This window comes from Castor canadensis, chromosome 10, assembly GCF_047511655.1.
Source record: "Castor canadensis chromosome 10, mCasCan1.hap1v2, whole genome shotgun sequence".
Classification (NCBI taxonomy): Eukaryota; Metazoa; Chordata; class Mammalia; order Rodentia; family Castoridae; genus Castor; species Castor canadensis.
Genome location: NC_133395.1, coordinates 35,051,568 through 35,071,302, shown reverse-complemented (window position 1 = coordinate 35,071,302; position 19,735 = coordinate 35,051,568). Strand labels below are relative to the sequence as shown.

At 38.1% G+C, this 19,735-nt stretch overlaps 1 protein-coding gene across 8 annotated transcripts in view; it reads right to left on the bottom strand.

The window, feature by feature from the left end:
* Klf12 (KLF transcription factor 12) overlaps positions 1-19,735 on the bottom strand; it is a 580,787-nt gene that overhangs the window by 291,562 nt on the left and 269,490 nt on the right. The window lies entirely within an intron of this gene.

Here is a 19,735-nt window from a genome sequence, read left to right as displayed (position 1 = left end):
CCAATACTAACCCCCCCACACACACAAAAACCAGTTAGGACCTTGTGGGTGGTGAACAGAAAAATGATTCTAAATTTAAAATAGAAATGTAAAGAACGGATAGCCAAGGAGGCCTTAATGAAAAAGGACGAAGTTGGGAGACTGATGTTCTCACATATCAAGACCTATTATAAAATTCTCATGATTATGACATTTTGGAATTGATGCACAAGTGTAGACAGATTGATCAATATACTCACACATAATTATGATTGTGGCCATTTTATTATGATAAAGGTGGCACTAGGAAAAGATGATCTGTTAAATAAATGGTGTTCAGACAACTGAACACCTCATAACAGGGGGTGAACTTTAACCCTTACCTACCATAATACATGAAAATCTATCTCCTAGAAAACAAAAATAAGGAATATCCTCATGGTGTTTTGGTAGACAAAGATTTGTTCAAAAAATAGGTCATCAAAAACACTAATCACAATAGATAATAAAATAGTATCAGAATCAAAATAGGTGGGCTAGGGACACAGCTCAGTAGTAGGTCTAGGTTTAATACCTGGCACCATAGGGTAAAAAACAAACTTAATTTTTTTAAATCAAGAATGGGCTCATATATTCCCCAAAATGAGTACATGCAGGAATATTATAGTAACATTGTATATAATAGCCAAAAACTATAAATAACCAAATGCACAAGAGTAGACTGGTTTAGTGGGTTACAGCATATTCAAATAGCAAAATGGTACACAGCAATGAGAGGCAGTGACCACCTGTCACATGAGAAAATACTGGTAAAATCCATAAACAGAATGTGAAATAAAACTAAACCAGCTACAAAACTGCATGCATTGTAATTCCACTTACAAAGACAGACCAGACGAAACTACTACATGGTGACAGAAGTCAAAGGAGTAGCTGTACTTGGAGAGCACAATACATGGAACACAACACAAGGGGGACTTTGGGGACGGGAATGTTTCCACTTTTTATCCTGATGGATATGACATCGATGTGTGCAATCATAACAATTTACCCAGGCACTCATTTATGATTTGTCATTTTTGCACATATTTTATTTCTTAAAAAAAACAAAAAAAAATTCCCCAAAGAGAATTTGATTGGACCAATTTATAATTTTAAGTCAGATTACCCAAATTATACTGGGATGTCCAGGATTCAAGAGTCACTCACTCCAATTGGTTAACAATTGATAAACAAGATGCTTCATGAGCCACTCAGTCATAGGAGGGCAAGCACCTTGAAAGCCATCTCTACTCCAGCTCTCGAAAAATCCTTTTTGCGTGGCAGCAGTTATCAACACAATTATAGGATACATCTTGTCGGGGATTTCTGTTGTTAGACAGGTGAGATTTGTTTTTTATTTTATTTATTTATTTTTTATTATCGTTGTACTGGGGGTACATTGTGGCATTTACAAAAGTTCTTACAATGCACCAAATATGTCATACTTGAATTCATCCCCTCAATCATTCTCCTTTATCTTTCCTCCCACCACTCCTGGAATAGTTTCAACAAGTCTCATTTTTCCATTTACATACATGGGTTCACAGAATTTGCACCATATTCACCCTCCTACATCCTTTCTCTGAATCCTTCCCACTCCCACTGGTTCCAACCCCTCTGACAGGATCTGCTCTGAATTGGCGAGATTTGTCACTGAAGATGGAGAAAGCAAAATTCATTTCTCTTTAATTACATTACAACACAACCATTAAATACTATGTGCCAGTTGGTAAGTCAGTTAAATTTTGTGGGCCTCAGCATTCTCATCTCTGAAATTAAGGAGTTAAAGATCTTCAAAAGTCTTCTTGCATTTATAAAGTCGAATCCTACATTAAAAAAACACAAGTTAGGCCAGGTGTGTGGTGGTGCAATCCTGTAACCCAACACTCCGGGGGTTGAGGCAGGAGGATGGTAAGCTCAAGGCCAGGGTGCACTACTCCAAACCCTCATCTCTCCACCCCCAAAAAATCTGGAAGGCATATTTAATGAGCTAGAATAAGTTGGTCAGCATGGTTTAAGTTCTAATTCTACACAGGTAAACTCACAAAATTTAACCAACCTCATTCCCAGTAGCTCCCAACCTGCTTTGGGCAGGAAGGAAATGGCTAACTCTGTTGTCAACTGTAAACGAGCACTCCCTTTTAACTTTACTAGGTGATATTGTGAAATATCAGTGAAATTCCTAGGAGATAAAAATGAGGGTCAAGGAGTGAAATATTTTATTAATTTCCCAGCTAAGCCTGTGGACATGGCAGTAGCCAGGTGATCCTCTCGAGCTGCAAAGGATGGACTTATGGCCGTGAATTCTGAAGGTGAGCAGAGAGGATTTCTGCTCTAAGGGTGGCTCAGTAAGGCATGGCATTATAGCAGAGTTTATCTGGAACTGTAAATAATTTCTTCCCTACAGTTTTACCACAGCCACTTGGAGTAGCTCAGAAATGTATCTGTCACTCTGTCTTGAGTAATTTAAAGGAGCTTATTATTTACAATAGTGTCTCAGCAGTAAAAATACAATCCGTAAGTAGGTATGTGCCAGGCGGTGTGGCAAGTACTTTATACACGTCATCTCAAGTAATCTTCATGGTAACCTTGTGAATAAAGGATATGACCCTCCATGTCACAAGTGAAGAAACAGTGGGATGCTGTGGAACAGCAGAGCTGGGATTTGAACTCACTTTTGTCTGATCCCAAAGAACATTCTCTTTCCCTCATACCATCCTGCCTCTCCCTGGAAGCAGGGCTGTGAGCTACGTGGACATGGTGTGCCAGGTTGTTGTGGCATCAATTAGAATGAATGACAGAGGGGAACAAGAGGCACAGGGATAAATAAAGTAGTTTTATCAACTCCAGAAACAGCATGTTTGCACGACTGTGTTTTGCTGGAGTGTGGCCTACCATATGTATGGACAATAACAAACATATATAGTGACAGATGTGGCAGATCTCAGAAGTGCCCCAGACTCCATGCTGCAGCACTGGCCGGATCCAGGCAGCCACTGAGGAGCCCAGTGTTCTGGACCAGGAGCCACCAACAGAGATCACCTGGCTCTTCTCTTGGCAGCATTTCCCCATGTGTGTCTTGTTGACTGAGTGCTCTAAATGAAAGCATAATGGAGCTCAGGCTGGCCAGTGCATTTTGCTCGTAATGGAACTTTTCTCAGAGACACAATGCAAGAACACTCCACACAGGGTGGCACACACAGCCCAAACCCAGGCATATTGTAAGACTTGACCAACAACGGCAGAGTTGCTCAGAAGTGCTTACGTCCCCTTAAATCACTTAACTCTCCTCCAGATGCTGGGTCAGATGTGGTATCCCATAGCCTGAATTCACATTCCTGCTTTTCTGCTGGCAAGTTATATGACCCTGGCCTAGTCACGATCTCTCTAAAATTCATACTTCCACAAAATGGCAAAAATAATGCCTACCTAACAGTATGTTTGTTAAGTTTGGAGAACCTAGGAAATGCAATTTGCAAAAGGCATTTGAGGAAAAGTCACTATAACTTATTTTTCATATTGATAAATACTATTTTTGTTTTTAAGACATAGAACTGCCAGGCGCCAGTGGCTCACGTCTGTAATCCTATAGACTCAGGAGGCACAAATCAGGAGGATCGCGGTTCGAAGCCAGCCCAGGCAAGTAGTTCACGAAACCCTTTCTCAGAAAAACCCTTCACAAAAATAGGGCTGGTGGAGTGGCTCAAGGTGAAGACCCTGAGTTCAAGCCTCAGTACTGCCCAAAAAAAAAAAAAAAGAACTAAGCGATACTACTAGGCTACAGCTGCATTACAAAGAATGAGAGGCAACAGAAGACTGGGTTACAATTTTTCATAATTATATGATACAAATAAATAAACACAGGGATAAAGATAATTCCAAACACTTATTTTAGAATACAACTGACCTATTTCAGAATTAGTTGGACTTCAACTTTCTATAACTTCTGCACTCTCCCTTCTGTTGCCTCTCTGATATCATTGCTCTCCTTTCTTTACCTATTAGGAAACCTGTGCCTTCCTCACATTCACTCAATCAAAGACTTAAACTCCTTCCTCCCTGCCCACTAAACCTGTGTATAGTTAAACATAAAGGATTCCAGATTTCAGAAAGCCCCTATGTCACATTTTTAAAACGCTGCCATGAACGCTGGACTGCAAGCAATACACAGTCTCTGCTCACAACACCGAAAAGGCGCAGGGGCAAGGCTGCCTGCAGTTATTCCAGCAACCTCCAGCCGTGTGTCTGCTGAGCATCTGAAACACGGCTGGTCTAATGACATTGTTCTGCAAGTATGAAATACACCCCAGACCTTGAAGACCTTGTCGAAAGACAATTTGTAATATTTCGTTCATCATAGTATGCTTATTACAATATTGAAGCAATATTTGTATATACTGAGTTAAATAAAATATACTACTAAAATTAATTTCCACTGTGTCTTTTCATTTTTTTTAATGTGGCAATTAGGAACTCTAAAATTACTTAAGCAATCTGACTTGTATTTTCATTGGACAGTACTGGTTAAGGTCCCACATTGCAACCCCATATACAACACACTGGGAATTTTTACTGACTTTTTATTGTGTTTTATATAGCCCTTAATGACATATCCGGTTTGTCCACTAAACTCTCAAAAGGCATGTTTCCTTGTTTAATCTAGCATTTAATGTATCTAGATGCAAATGCATCACAAGATGTACTGTTAATTTAGCACAGTCTTCTCCCCCCTTGGAGAGTTATAATTGTGCTGAATGTATTTGATGCTTGATTTTTATCTCACGAGATTATCAATCTTCCCTTCTCTGAAAAGTCTTGCAAAGTGATCTCAAAAGTACTGCATGCATCTTCCAAAGCACAGTCATTCATGCACAGCCATGCCTGAACAGAAATGTCAAGGGCTTTCCATAATCTTCATATCCTATTAAAATTAAACGTGTCCCAGAGGACCAGAAATAGAACCCAGCATCCACTTCTGAGTCCACTGTTATTTCCTGAAGCATAGCTGTATTTAAACTGATAAAATAATGTCACCTAGTCTGCATCACACAGCCACTCCACTGCTAATGGGAAATGCACTGGACAATATACATCATTAAGATGAACACATCTAAGAATTATGTTACAGTGCCATTTTGAAATTCAGGCCCAACAATTCTCCTAATTTCTAAATGTCACATCTACTGACAGCAGCATGTTCATCCAGTCTATATGCATGTTGCCATCACTCCTTGCAAGAGTCTCCTCGGGCATTCTTCTGAGTAAACAAATTTAATTAATAGAGGTTATAATTTTCACAATGTATAAAAGTGGTAGAATTCCTTGCACATTTAAGGAAAGTCAGGGCTCTTCAGCTCTTTTATAGACAACTAGCAGTCCCTAAAAAGAGCTACATATTATCCTCTGATCAGTCATCTTTTTACTCATTGAGTTTTATAAAGCCAGTGCCTTGAAACACATGACCTCTTCCAAAGATCCCTGCCCTCTGTAGAGAGGGGACTTTATGAGTGAGTTCGCTGTCACCTGGACCATCCTGATGAGGCAACATAAGCAGGGCTGTGTCCAAGAGACAGTGACTCACTGATGAATCCAAACCGTGGACATTATAAAGAACACATGGATTCACTTCCCCTGTGTCTGCATAGGAGCCTTTGAAAGTTGACAGCTTTCTAGAGCTCAGGAGGGGCCCACATTTGAAAAAGATTTCCTGAACCCTTCACCTTGAGACATCCAGAGGTATCAGGCCATGTGTGATTACCAAAAGGCTAATCCAATGCGTCCTAAATTCTTCATATCATCCTCAAATGTCTAAAGAAATCGGCCCACCTGTGTCTAAGCCATAGACACTGTACCAGGTTGGAAGCTCCAGGCTGACTTAGTGGGAGTTATAAATCTAAGTACTCACAGGGCGCAGGAAGTTAAAATGCAGGCGTGTAGGCAGCCACCGTGAGACAGAAAGTGGCAGGGTCAATGAATGTCCTCTTAGAGAAGGTCACTGCTACCCCATTCCTGACAACCACTGCCCTGGAATTATATTCAAGTGATATGAGGACTCTGTACTAACTTATGAAATATCCTAATTTTTAAAATATGGGCTGAATTATTTTAAACAGCTATACTGACAAAAGCAAAACAAACAAACACCATGTGCACATCAGCCAGTTCATGATTCACAGTATCTAGAAAGACAAAGAAATTACCAACTACAGAGCCCCAGACTTATCTGGGTCCTGCCAATGGGGTGCCAGGAGGAACATAAATTCACACAATAAAACATGGTGCTTATTAAGAGTCAATTTCTCTTGCAGATTGTTTTTTGACAATTTATATGAAAATAAACCATATATTTTGAATACGATTCGAAAACTCACAGAATTTAAAGTAAAGCAAGAGAATCAGACTAAATTTCCTGCTTTCAGCAGGCTACTTTCAACCACACAACTTCAACAATTTTCTTTTCTAGGGAAAATGTGGAAAAGCAGACTACTGAGTGAACCTCAGAGGAGACAAAAAACCTTCTAAATCACTTCTAAAAAATAAGCTTTTCAAGGATTCTTCCATCATTAGGAGTTCTGGTCAGCTCTGGGCAATTTAGATTACTACTCAAGTATAACTTGAACTGTCAAAATGTTCTAGAAGGTCCCAAAACATGGTATTCCAGCAGCTCAGGAACGCCATCCCCATGGATAGAGGACACCCCAGTAGCACGGTGAGAGATTTACCCACTCCACACTAGCACACAGTTTTCATCACGGGTCCTGCGCCTGTTTACTGGTAGTGAATAAAACATTAAAGGTGCCATTTAGAATGTAAAGCACTATGGTTCCTGCAAAAGGTAGTTATTCTGGCTGCAGTTTGGGCTACTAAGGCTGTTATTTATAGAAGAAAACCATTATCGCTGCTCAAATATTGAACAAGAATAGTTTGTATTCAAAGATAAAGTTGCCACAGGGGACTATTGATACAGGAAATGTGGCAGGAGAGATATGAAATGCATATTAAAATTTATATACTGAGAAGAGAAAATGAAGTTAACAGGTATATTTAATATTCCAGAGGCATCAGCTGCAATTGTTAAAGTTATATTTGCTGACATTTCAATTATAACCTCCTATTTTCAGTCCCTTCGGTTCAATCCAAAATTTTTCTGCAGGTCCAAGAGTATGTACTTTACAAGGTCTCGGTATGCAAATGATTTTTCGTTAGTGCTCAGTGGACTGAAACTTTCAGGAAAAAACCCAAAGCAAATGTGAATATGCTTTTCCTCACAGGACCACAAAATTTGAGATGAAGATAGTAGGAACATAAGACAACACTTTCCCAGGTAAAGTCAGAGGATAAGAGTTGTGAGGGCAGGGTGAATGGTAAACGGTGGCGGTAGGAGTCAAAGTCAAGTTTGTTGACCAAAGTCTGGGCTCATACACCCTCATTAGCACAACTGGGATAGAAGTATGGTTAAAATATAATAAATACATGTGGTACTCGTATAATATATAATAAACGGAGCATCCGACATACATTTAAAACAATGCTAAACCGGTTAGTCTTTATTTCTTTCAGAACCTTGCGACTCTGTATATTCTCATAAACAGACCATGTAACCTAATGCTGCCCCAACCCTTAACACATTTTGCATGTGTAATTCATTCTTGGTACATTTTCATCTTTTTTTTTTTTTAAGTGATACTTGGGTTTGAACTCAGGGCCTCATGCTTGCTAGGCAGATGCTCTACCACTTGACCCATGCCCCAGTCCTTTTGTTTTAATTGTTTTCTGCTTAGGGTCTGGAGTTTTTGCCTGAGTCCTGCCTTTGACTCTGATCGGCCTGCAAAGACATAGTCCTCCTACGTAGCTAGGATTATAGACACAGGCCACCATGCCCAGCTTATTAGGTGAGATGAGATCTTGCTAACTTTTTCCCCAGAGGGCTGGCCTTTAGTTGTGATTCTCCCTGTCTCTGTCTCCCAAGTTCTGGATTACAGATATGCACCACAACACTCGGCCTTTTGTGTAATGGCTAAAGTCCCCACTTAATTATAAATTCAGTGAGCATTAAGGTATTGCTGAAGTTACTTAGCCTCTCTAGACCGAGTAGTCTCAGCTATAGAAAATGAGTAACAGGCCCTGGGCCATAAACAGACTATGGGAACGAAATTAAATAATGCAAGTTAAGTCCTCAGCACACACCCAGCGCCCACTAAGCTCTTAGTGAACCTTGGTAGTTATCATTAGTGCTACTATTACTTTTCTCTTCTCCAGCATCCTCCTGGTTCACACAGCTTGGTGCATGAGAGGTGCTCGGTAAACTAACGAACCAAACTGTGGAATATTTTAAGACATTTTGGACAACACCTCCTACACACTCACACACACCCTTCCTCTCCTCAGGCATTTTGGCATCTTGAACACGAATATGTGTACACCGTTCCTTTTGTCTGAAACACTGTTCCTCATCCACATTTCCATTTGGCTCACTTCTACTTTTTATTTTAAACTTTGGCTCCTTTTCTCCTGGGGGCTTTTCTTATTAAACTCAGAATGTATTAAGTGCCATGCCAGGTTATCACTAGACTCTCTTCTTGTCCCTAATTGCCAAAACACCAAGAATCCTTCATATTCTTTCATTTCCCTAATACTTATTAGGCTGTCCTTAAGCAGCCACTTCCCCTTTATGTTGTAAAGCCATGTGAACACAGAGACGTTAATGAAACCGGGTTGAACAAATGAACAAACATGTCTATTTGAGTGAGTTTTTCAGGATTCTTAGCTTCTATACCAGATATTCTACTGGACTTAGACTTTGGTTCAATTTTTTTTAAGGAACAAAAGAAAAAAGAAATAGATAATTTTTTTCAACAGACAAAACAATTTGGGAAAATTTCTCCTAAGAGATGACCAATGTCTCTATCCACGGGTACATTATACATCAATAGTGACCATTAGGAAAATGCTAGTTAAAATGATGAGACATAAATACACAATGGCAAAATAAAAAAGTGAGAGAGAAGGTTGAGATCAGTGAGAATGACTACAAGCATCTGGAACTCTCACACACTGCTGACAAAGTCTAAACTGGGAGAGCCACTTAGGAAAACTGTTAGGCAGTATCTATCAAAGCGAGACACTATTCCTTAAGATTCAGCAGTTCTACTTTTGGGAATAAAACATGTATATTCTGTGCTAAAAGGCACTTATGAGAAAATTCATAGCAATATATTTCCAGCTTCTGAAAGCCAGAAGCAACTGAAATGTCCATCTGTAACAAAATAGATAAAATAGAACTGTGAAAGCTTTTGGACAAATTCACAAAATGAAATATTAGACAGCAGTGAAGAAAAGACCAGTAAAAATGGATTCAGCTAGATTCAAAAGAGCACATGCTGTCTGCCTGCAACACTGAGAGACAGATAGTCCTTTGTGGTGATGGAAAAGGCAGATTTTGACTCTTATGCTGGTGGAACTGCTTCATGACTTGGTCTGGGTGGACTCTGTATGCTATGTTCAGTTTGCGGGAGTTCATCCATTTGTATGCTTATAATAAATGCATTTCCCACATGCAAACCATAATCTACAGGTGAATTAAAAATAAATGAATAAAATACCCTGAACCTTAAGACGCCAAAGTCAGCACAATCACACAACTTCTGGAAGTCTGAAATTCTCTGACCCTAGACCAGTAACTTGATTCTATTTGAGATCTCTTGATGACATTTCTAACTCTTTATCAGGCAATCCAACTTCAGTCTATGGTTAAATGCAGTAAACCATATCACAGACTTAACACTGCCATAAAAAGTGACAGAACAGCAAAAACAGGGCAATTATCTTTTTAATGCAAATGGGAGAAAATGAAGGAAAGAGTTTGTTTCCCCTAGGTAAGCTGATTAACTGTCAAAAGAGAGAGAAATGATGAGTGTGTTTATATTTACCTTTCCACATAAATCGCAAGCAAATATTCTGAGTTGGAAGTAATTGTTCAAAGAGTAAAGACTCAGAAAAGTAGAGGCACTCACATCTCATGGATTGTCTACCCCTAGAGAAGAAGAAAAGCAACCAAGCGTGAGAGCAGACGGCTGCAGAGCTGTCTGCAAGGCACACTGGTGACTGCCACAGACTGGAAGGAAGGGTGCACACCGGATCACCCAGTGTTCGCCAGGCAGCTTCACACTACCTTTCTGAACAGTGTCATCGGACGAAGGTGAGAACCCAGAATTCAAATAACCAGTCATAAGAAAATGGTTGTAAGGGAGGGGGTGGGAGGAAGGGGGAGAAATGACCCAAACAATGTATGCACATATGAATAAAGAAAAAAAAAGCCAAAAAGCAAAAAAAAAAAAGAAAGAAAGAAAATGGTTGAAAGTCCTTTTAACTACTGCTTTTCACTTTATTTTTAATGTGTGTGCGTGTGTGTGTGTGTGTGTGTGTGTATGTGTACATATACATATAGGCAATGTCCACAGTAAAGAAAACTTCCATGGTATTTTGTCAGTATAAATGAATAATAACTTTTCTGCACATATATTCTTCACTTTCAAATCCCTTGCTATCAGAAACGTTTCAAAATGTCTCTACCTCTCCCCATCTCTCCACACCCAACACCTACTTTCTTATTCACAATACATGACTCATTCTCTTCCACAAAAGTGATTTAGGTGCACAAGTGGCTGAGAGGGAGCTCCCTACTGTTGATGAGATGTACCAGATCACCACTATATCAAATTTAAACATGGCAAAGCCACCTGTGGGAATGGATCACTGTTCAAATCTTCCACAAAAGTAATTTGTGCTGAACACATCAGTCCTGTTTCACTGGGCACATTCAAATCAGAGCTGATTTAGCAAGACATACTGCACTGGAAGTCTCCATGTTTTTATTGTTTTACTGATAAAAGCAAACAACCAATCTCGAGGTATGCTTTACTCATCTAATAAAAACTAAAATGTGTGCAGATTAAATATGCTTATTCTTAAGCCTGGAGAAGAAAATACTTCATTTTAATTTATATCAACATCATTAGATATCCACATTTTTTGGATCAAGAGATCACTTTGCAAGTGAGCCAAATGAAAAGTCTTATTTTAAGACTATTTAGGAATATTTACTTATAGATAGAAATGTAAGTTATTAAAATCTTCATCTATATAATGTCAAATACAAATATTTGGAAATTGAAATTGGCCTTTTCTACCAAAGTTAAATTTTTAAAACAATGATTTTGCCAAAAATAACTCTCAACTCTTTCACACAAAATTCTATTAGTGTATCTATACATTTTCTGTTTAAATGAAGACTTCAAATTGAAAAGAGTTTTCAGTCATAAAACAATTGTATTTAATTCCATTTCATTGTAACTCACTTTAGATAAGTATACTCATCATAAATCACAGAATTATCACCGAGAAAAAAAGCTATTTCCATTTACAGTGTTCATTCTAAACATCAGATTTCTCTGTGAAGAAGCTTAATTCAAAATATGTCCTTTTGGAATTGTAAGTCCCCTCCAACCAAAGATCCATCATTAGGTTTAAATAAAAAATAAGGAACAGACCAATGTGACTTTACATCTCTTTTGATAATTAGACTAAGAAATAAAAGTTCTTTTCTTGGAAATTTCTGTTCCTTGTAGAAAATACTTCAATTTTAACATTTTGAGAAGATATCAATCTATTTCCTTATTGCCTAAGCAAAACCAAAATAAACTGACCAGATTGCAAACTACATTGAACCCTGCCCTACACCCCCACACCCATCTTTTCTTTCAGTGACCTCCATAACAGTAACATCAACTCCAGTCCTTGTGTCCATATGCTGTCATTGCTCAGTGTCATGCTTAGACGTTGAGTGTAAGTGTCAGGCAGTCATAAAATCTCAACAATTCCAAAATCTTTAGGGATCAAATACAAAATGACATTCTGTTACGTGGGAACTGAAATTCGATGGCCTGTGGCCATGTCTCACAGGGGTTTAACAAGCTGGGAAAGAAAAGAAGAAAAATCCAGGCTGCCTTTAAACCAACATTATCCTTACGCAGAATTTGGTTATAAAAGAGACATTATCAGCCTTATAGTTTATAGTCACTAAAATGTCTTCTCATGTACATATACTTCAGAAAGCAATTTCAGAAATTTTGTTCCCTAACATTTACTTCCTTTCATCGTCAGTACTCGTGAACAAAATTAACTTTCATGTAACCAAAGTGATGCAGGAAATGTGAATAATCCAATAGAGCCAAGGGCTCCCAAACTCCCCCCCCCACCCCATTCATCTTATCACAGCTCAGTTGAAGACAGAAAACAGGATCCTACTCACTGCAGGGAAAATCCTTTAAAGATGGCAATGCCACCCTGGTGATACCTAATACATCACACTTGAGGACTTAGTTGGAAATTTGACAGACTGGAATGATTTAGAATACATCGCAATTTTTAAAGTCAGTATTACAGCCAGAACCAGGAAAAATGAAAACTATCTAAGACATGTGTTTTCAGAGATTTACAACCAGAGAGAAATAAAGAAAGGGAAGAAGATTAGATAACTGGTTAGACTTTTCCATCAAAATACAGAAAAGAAGGAGATTTGAACATCAGCCCCTTCCTTTGCAATTTTGAAACCAGTCAACTGAAAATCTCACGGATTTTTTTGTTGTTATTTTTGGGTTTGTGTGGGAATTTTTTGTTTTTGTTTTGAGACAGACTCTCACTACGCAGCCCAGTGTGCTGGGAACTCATGATCCACTTGCCACACCACACCTGTGGTTTTTCATGACCACCAAGATTCATACTCAATTCAAATCTGCTGCCACACAGCTGTGTCAAGTAAGTCCTACTTTATAAAGATGGTTATGCAGAGAAAAAAGAGGGACGGAAAGAAACAAGAATTTTGAACTTAACTCAAAAAGAACAGTTGGTATCATGAGTAAAGTCAGTTTGATTTTTTACTAATACGTAGATTAAATTGTGACGTCTGGAATGATCAGGCATTTGACTTGGTAGCATATTCATATTTTTCTCACAAAGAAGAAAAAGATGATTTATTAAAATAAATCCTAGTCCACTGGTTCTACTTTTGTGTAATGCAATAAGGTTCCTGGAAGTCGAGAGCTGGTTAAAATTTCACGACTCTAAGAAACTTTTAATGGAAGAGGTTACAAAGGGACATGATGCCCTCCAGAGAGAAGGTCTACAAAGTGACCAGGGGCAGCAGTATAATAGAAAGGACATTAGCTTTGGTGCAAGAGGGACAAGATCCAGACAGGGGCTGAAGCTGGCCAGCACAGGCCAGGAAGAGCCGCCTGCTTCCATCTCTTCACAACATCATGATTACACTTGTAGCGGGAAGCAATCAGTCCGAAAATCTGTATCAAAAAAATCAGCAAACTCAAGTCAGTACTTTTTATTCAGAGAGCTATTTGCTGGTTAGTGCTGAATTATAATGTATGACGGTCACCCACAAATAAATAAAACAGAAGTGCTATCATAAACCTCAAAGGATATGAAAATTAAAATAAGGATGCTCAGCAGACATACAAGAACGTTAGAGACCTATGGCCTTTACTACTTTCACAAACTGCTATCAGTGTACATCACAGAAACCAATCTCTAAGAATCTCACTAATAAGAAGGACTGATGTTAATGGTATTGTCAGCTAGATCACAGCCTATGAAGAGTTCAACAGCAGCCAACCCAGCAGCAGAGCAAAGGATGCAAAGGAACAAAGTTATGATCACCAGGAGGCTAGCCAAGCATGCAGCCTTGACAGAGGAGCCAGGCAAGATGGAAAGTCAATATAGAGGCACTCGTTCCAAGCCTTCTATGTGAAAAAGACCTGCACTAAATTTCGTATTTTTATATCTTCTAATATATTTCAAATATACTGTCATTATGTAAGAAATGGCAATGTTGGGACACTGGAAATGAGTCACTAGCAAGGCATCAGAGGTATTAACACATTTCTTCATTAAAAACACTACATAGAGGTAAATGATAAATCTGGACAGTACAAGGCAGACAGAAAGAAAGGAAGGAATGAGCTTCTATAGAACCATCCATCATACAATATACTGGCTAACAGAATCTCAAAAAAAAAATAGAATTTGTTATATATACACATTTCTATTATAAGAAAATTATTCCCTAGCTAAGTAAGTGTCTATATCAATTATGTATGCGTGCACACTCCCCCAGTGCCCTCTCTACAGTGGACTTCTTCACACTGAAATACTCACTGACCTGAAATAGTGCCCATGTCTCTACCACCTCTCCTGCCAGAGGGCATCTTTCCTATTTTGTTCCTTCTCATTGAGAATCCCCTCATCTTTTTGACTTTTACAAGCTATACTTTTATTCTCATCCTTAATGTGGACTTAACAGTACAACAGTCACTGGAACATTGAAAAGGAGAAGAAGTATAGATCTAAAATGCATATTAACCCCCGCTCAGATGCAGCTGCTATATATATTTTTAGACACATATATGTTTATATACATATGTGTAAACATACGTGTGTGTGTGTGTATATAAATAATTTTGGGGGTGGGACTAGGGGTTAACTCAGGGCCTTGAACTTGCTACACAGGCACTCTACCACTTGAGCAATTCCCCCAACCCTTTTTTGCATTGGTTATTTTTTGAGATAGGGTCTCACTTTATGACCAGGCTGGCCTATACTGTGATCATCGTTTATTTGTGCTTCTCCACATAGCTGGGATGACAGGAGTACACCTCCATTCTCCACCACTGGTTGAGACAGGATCTCATGAACTTTTTTGCCTGAGCTGACCTCAAACCACCAGCCTCCTAATCGCCATCTCCCAAATAGCTAGGATTACAGGCCTGCATCACCACACCTCACCTAGACCAATATATTTCAACTCTGGCTGCACCTTAGAATTCACTAAGAGCTTTAAAAGTCCCTTTGAGTCATCTGCATCTCTACTCAATGACCAGGTTCTGTGGTGTTGTGAATCAGGCATAGGCAATCGCATTGTGCAGCCAGGGTTTAGAGTACTGCTCTAGACTTGTTGACTGACCTGTTGCTTCGTACCAGTGATTCTCAACCCTCACTGTGTAGCCCCAGATTCCACTGAGCAGCTTTTAGTTATAGAGATGCTAGGCCCCACCTGAAACCAATTAAAGTAGAATCACTGGAGATGGGGTCCCAGGATGGAAAAGGTTCCCCACAAGACACCAAACTGAAGCTATGACTGAAAACTAAGGCTCATCAACTACATACGCAGCTTTGCTTCTGGAATTCCTTGAACTATTATAAATTTCTTCTATAAGTTACTCTTTTGCCATTTCTTGAGCATTAACCCTGCGGGAACTTTGAAATAACATACTTGTTTCAAGGACAGACTTGCAATACAAAAACACGGAGACTGTATTCTTGTAGGGTACTTACTGGCAGGCATACTAGTTTTCTAGGGCTGTCAGAACAAGTTCCACACAAGAGATGGCTTATAGCAACAGAAATTTATTCTCTCTTAGCTCTGGAGCCTCAAAGTCCAAATCAAAGCACTGGTTGGGCCATTTTTTCTGTGACGTCTGTAGGAGAGAATCTGTTCTATGCTTTTCTGTTAGTTTCTGGTATTGCCAGCAGTCATTGGTGTTCCTAGGCTAGTAAACACACCACTCCGATCTTTGGAGTGCCCTCCCTATGTCTCCCTCTTAAAAACTCAGTCATATTGGTTTAAAGGCACACCCTACTCCAGTATGACCTCATTTTAACTAATCACATTGAAAACAACCAACTCATTTTCCAAACAAGTTCACATTCTAAGGTTCCAAGAAGGAAATAAAATTTGTGGGTCCACTATTTAACCTGATGTATCAGGAAAGGATGACCATTACTTGTGAACAGGTCGCAGACTGGCCAAATTTCAGGCACCCTCACAGAAAAAGAAAGGAGCATGTGAAATGGACTTAAGGTTTAGAGTGTTTCTACGAGGCTAAAGTGGAAAGAGATTCTTAGCCATAATAGTTCCTCAGCATGAATGCAATGGAGCCATTTTTCAACCCCCAAACTGAAACATAAATTTGTATTTGGCCTATAACTTTCAGATCCATATTTATGTTGTTAGAGCTATGGTAATGTCCTAAAAATTCCTTCGAAAACTCAAATACTTCCTCACATGTGTGTCATTCATGTGTGTGTGTGTGTGTGTGTGTGTGTGTGTAACTATATTCTAATTAGCTGGCATTAGCCACCTGTTAAGTACTATTACCCATGTGTAACAAATATATCTCAACCAGTTATATTTGAAATTGTAATTGTGAATTCCAATTTCTCTACCAAGGAGCAAAACAGGAAATCCAAGTGGTTTAGCACCTTGGGTGCCCATCAAATGTAGCATACAGTTCATATAATCTAATATGTTATGTGCTTATGTATGAGATTATACTAAATAGATACAGTTAGTAAGGAACTCCTGTTTCCAATAATCAAAGAAATAAGTATATCACTTTGTCATGTTTAAACACTTCTTTGTTGAGGGCTGACAGAGTGACTTAAGTGGTAGAGTGCCTGCTTAGCAAGTGTGAGGCCCTGAGTTTAAACTCCAGTACCACCACCAAAAAAAAAAGAGAGACAAAACATCTTTTTAATACATAAAGAGCCCTTAATAATGTCTGTAGCAATCATTGATAAGACAGGGAACATGCACATAATATATACATATGTAAAAATGCAAAAATGTTTTTGATCAAATCATAAATCCATAGGTACAAGTTAGTTTGGTTTCCCTGATATTTTCCATCACCTTTCACCATGACCGCCCTGCCGCAGGATGCTAGCACATTAGAATCACTCATTTAAATGCCACTTTCAGGGAGATAAGCAGAATCATCTGTTTAAACCCATTTTTATTCCAATAAATGCCAACACACCTAAAGAAAAGCAGTCTCCATTGCTGAGGGTGCAGCTCAGTGGTAGAGCATTTGCCTAATATGCACAGTAACTGGGTTTAAGACCAAGCACCACACACAAAAAAAGTCTCTTCTCCAACAGAAAATTAGAAGTCACTCCAAGAAACTTCTTGATTTTTTAATCTATTAAACTATTTCATCTCTAATTTCAAAATATCTGATCCTTTACAGAAAATAGCATCCACATTCTCTGACACTTCTCAAATTTTAATAACCCAATGTTTTCCCCACTATGTTAGGTTCTAAACATAAATAAATCTCCCTTTATAACATAGCTCAGAAAGAAAAAAAATCTCTTCTATTTACTCAGCTGACACTTACTTTGATCTCTTACAAACCTATTCAGGTAACAACTAATATAATAGAGTTTAAAGCAAGCCAGCTCCTTTGGGAATTTAAAATACCTTAGAAGTCATAAGTAAATGCAAATACACTGAAAACACAAGGGGGCTGTATCTCTGTTGCTTGCCTTTGCCTACTTTGTTTGACAGCAGTGTTTTAAAGCCAGGCAAGGAAATAAATCCTTCAGTTTGGCTGTGACCCTTGGAAAGAAGCTTAAAGCAGTTTAATTACAGGAGTAAGATTAAACCATACTTCTAAAAAAAATTCAGAGGTGGCAAAAGGAAGTGCCTTTATGCAAATGTCATTCCTTCTCAACTACTTCTATTTTCCAAGAAAAGAACTCTGTTACTAATCCACTCAGCTGAAGGGTCCAAATGCTATATTTGCTACCTTCCCACTGCTACAACAACTTTAAGGTCACTTGGAAGATTCATAATTATACTAAAAATTGATTATGAACATTAGTAAACTGAACAGTTTGAGAAGCTAGGTTTTTTTCTCAAAATCAATTAGATGCAAAGGTTCTGGCACTTTGTTGCCATTGGTTTACCCTGCACACAACAATCACTGATACATATAGAGCATGAAAAGTACTCAAAGTAATTTAGACTAAAAGAGAAAGACTTAGTGTATGGGGAGTAATTATGATCAAAGTACATCATATGCATGTATAAAAATGTCATAATGAAACACATTTTGCACAAGTAATACACACTAAAAAATGGTTGTAAAAAGAAAAAATACACACTGCTTTTTTTAAAAGTCAGTATCACAAATACAAAATATCAATCAATGAAGAAAAATAACATGCATCTGGAGTTAAATGACACAACCAAACGCTTATAGTTACAGCTAAATTATGAGACCAAGTAGATATAAAAAGCATATACTTTCCAGTGATTTTTAAATTCCCAGATAATCACTACTCTCAGAGACCCCATAATAGCACTGACAATTTTATTTGGTAAAATGAAAATCTTACTTCCTTAAATAAGTTAGACTTCCTAAGATTTTTCTACTAAAACACTTGAGTTTTGGGTACTCTATCTCAGAAAGCTTGACTTTATTAATAATCATAATTCATGCTAACTGAAATTTACCCACAATGGTCAATTTCATAATATTTTATTAAGAATGACTACACATGGATTTCAAATTTTTTCATGGAATAAAATTGTCTTTAAGATCTTGAGGGCAAAACAAAGATCTCTGTAGTGCAGAAAAAAAATAAGTTTAAAACAGTATGGCAGTATTTCAATTACCAAAACATATGCGTAGCAAATAAAGAAGAGTAGAAAAGGAAAAGCAGTAAGTTATTTTTAACTTCAGAAAAAGTAAAAGATTTCCAAACCAACCATTTTTTTAATTTCATGATTCTACTAAAACTTGACATTTCCCTTCAATATCAAGTTACATAATGAAGAAACTTCATCTATTGAATACTTAAATATGGTAAAATGGTAAAATTTTATATATTTTATCACAAATAAAAACTAAAATAGTGATATTTAGAGTTAGTCCTACCATAAAATAAGGAATAGTTCTCACCTTATTACATATGCATTCACATATTGTCATGTTAGACAGTTTTATGAAAATACATGGATTAAATGTAATTTTGTTCCTTGAAGAAAAAAGTAGAACTTATTCATCTTCAAATTTCCACACAGAAGTGCTTTGCACAGTGTGAAAAGCTTTAAGTTTGTTATAAAGCTTTGTGAAATAAATAATGCATATATAAAACAGTTTACATAGTTAATTTGTGTTATGAGTATTTTACTAAATTAAAAAACTCCCAAAACCTGCCTGGGCCTTAAGTATTTATCAAGGTCATTCACAGTGATTTCTATCCAGGTGAATCTGAACTGATTCTAATCTTCTGTGATATGTGTTTTGGAAAGAGGTTACAGTAATTTAGGGTTTCAACCACCCTCTCTCAGATGCACAGGAAGCCAAAAGGTCCAGAAAAGAGCTCAAGAATTCATTTCTACACCAAGTCCACATAGATGGGATCAACTCATCGCACAATGCAGCCATGTACCCTGATACAGTTTTTCAGGTCTTTTCCTGTGTTAATCGCCACCTTTAAGTCCGGGCCAGCTCAGGGTTTCTAACAGGAAACAGTGCCCCTGAGGTGTAAAGTCACATGCTGATTGCAAGTAGCTACAAAGCTGAGCCTGCAGCATCAGCAGGGCAGAAAGAACCAGAAAGTTACACAGCACTTTTTGTAAAAACAAAATTGAAGAAAATAGAAAAGTGAAATGAGGAAGATGCAGAATTAGTGTGACTCAAATTCAAGTGTCTATCAACAAACCTAACTCCGATGGTCTACCTTACCTTACAGTTTACAGGGGAATCTGTGAAGAAGGCAATGAGAACTCAGAGCAAACCTACTCTCCTCCATATTTTTGTCCTCCTAATTTCTTTTTCTCTTTAGATCTCTCACA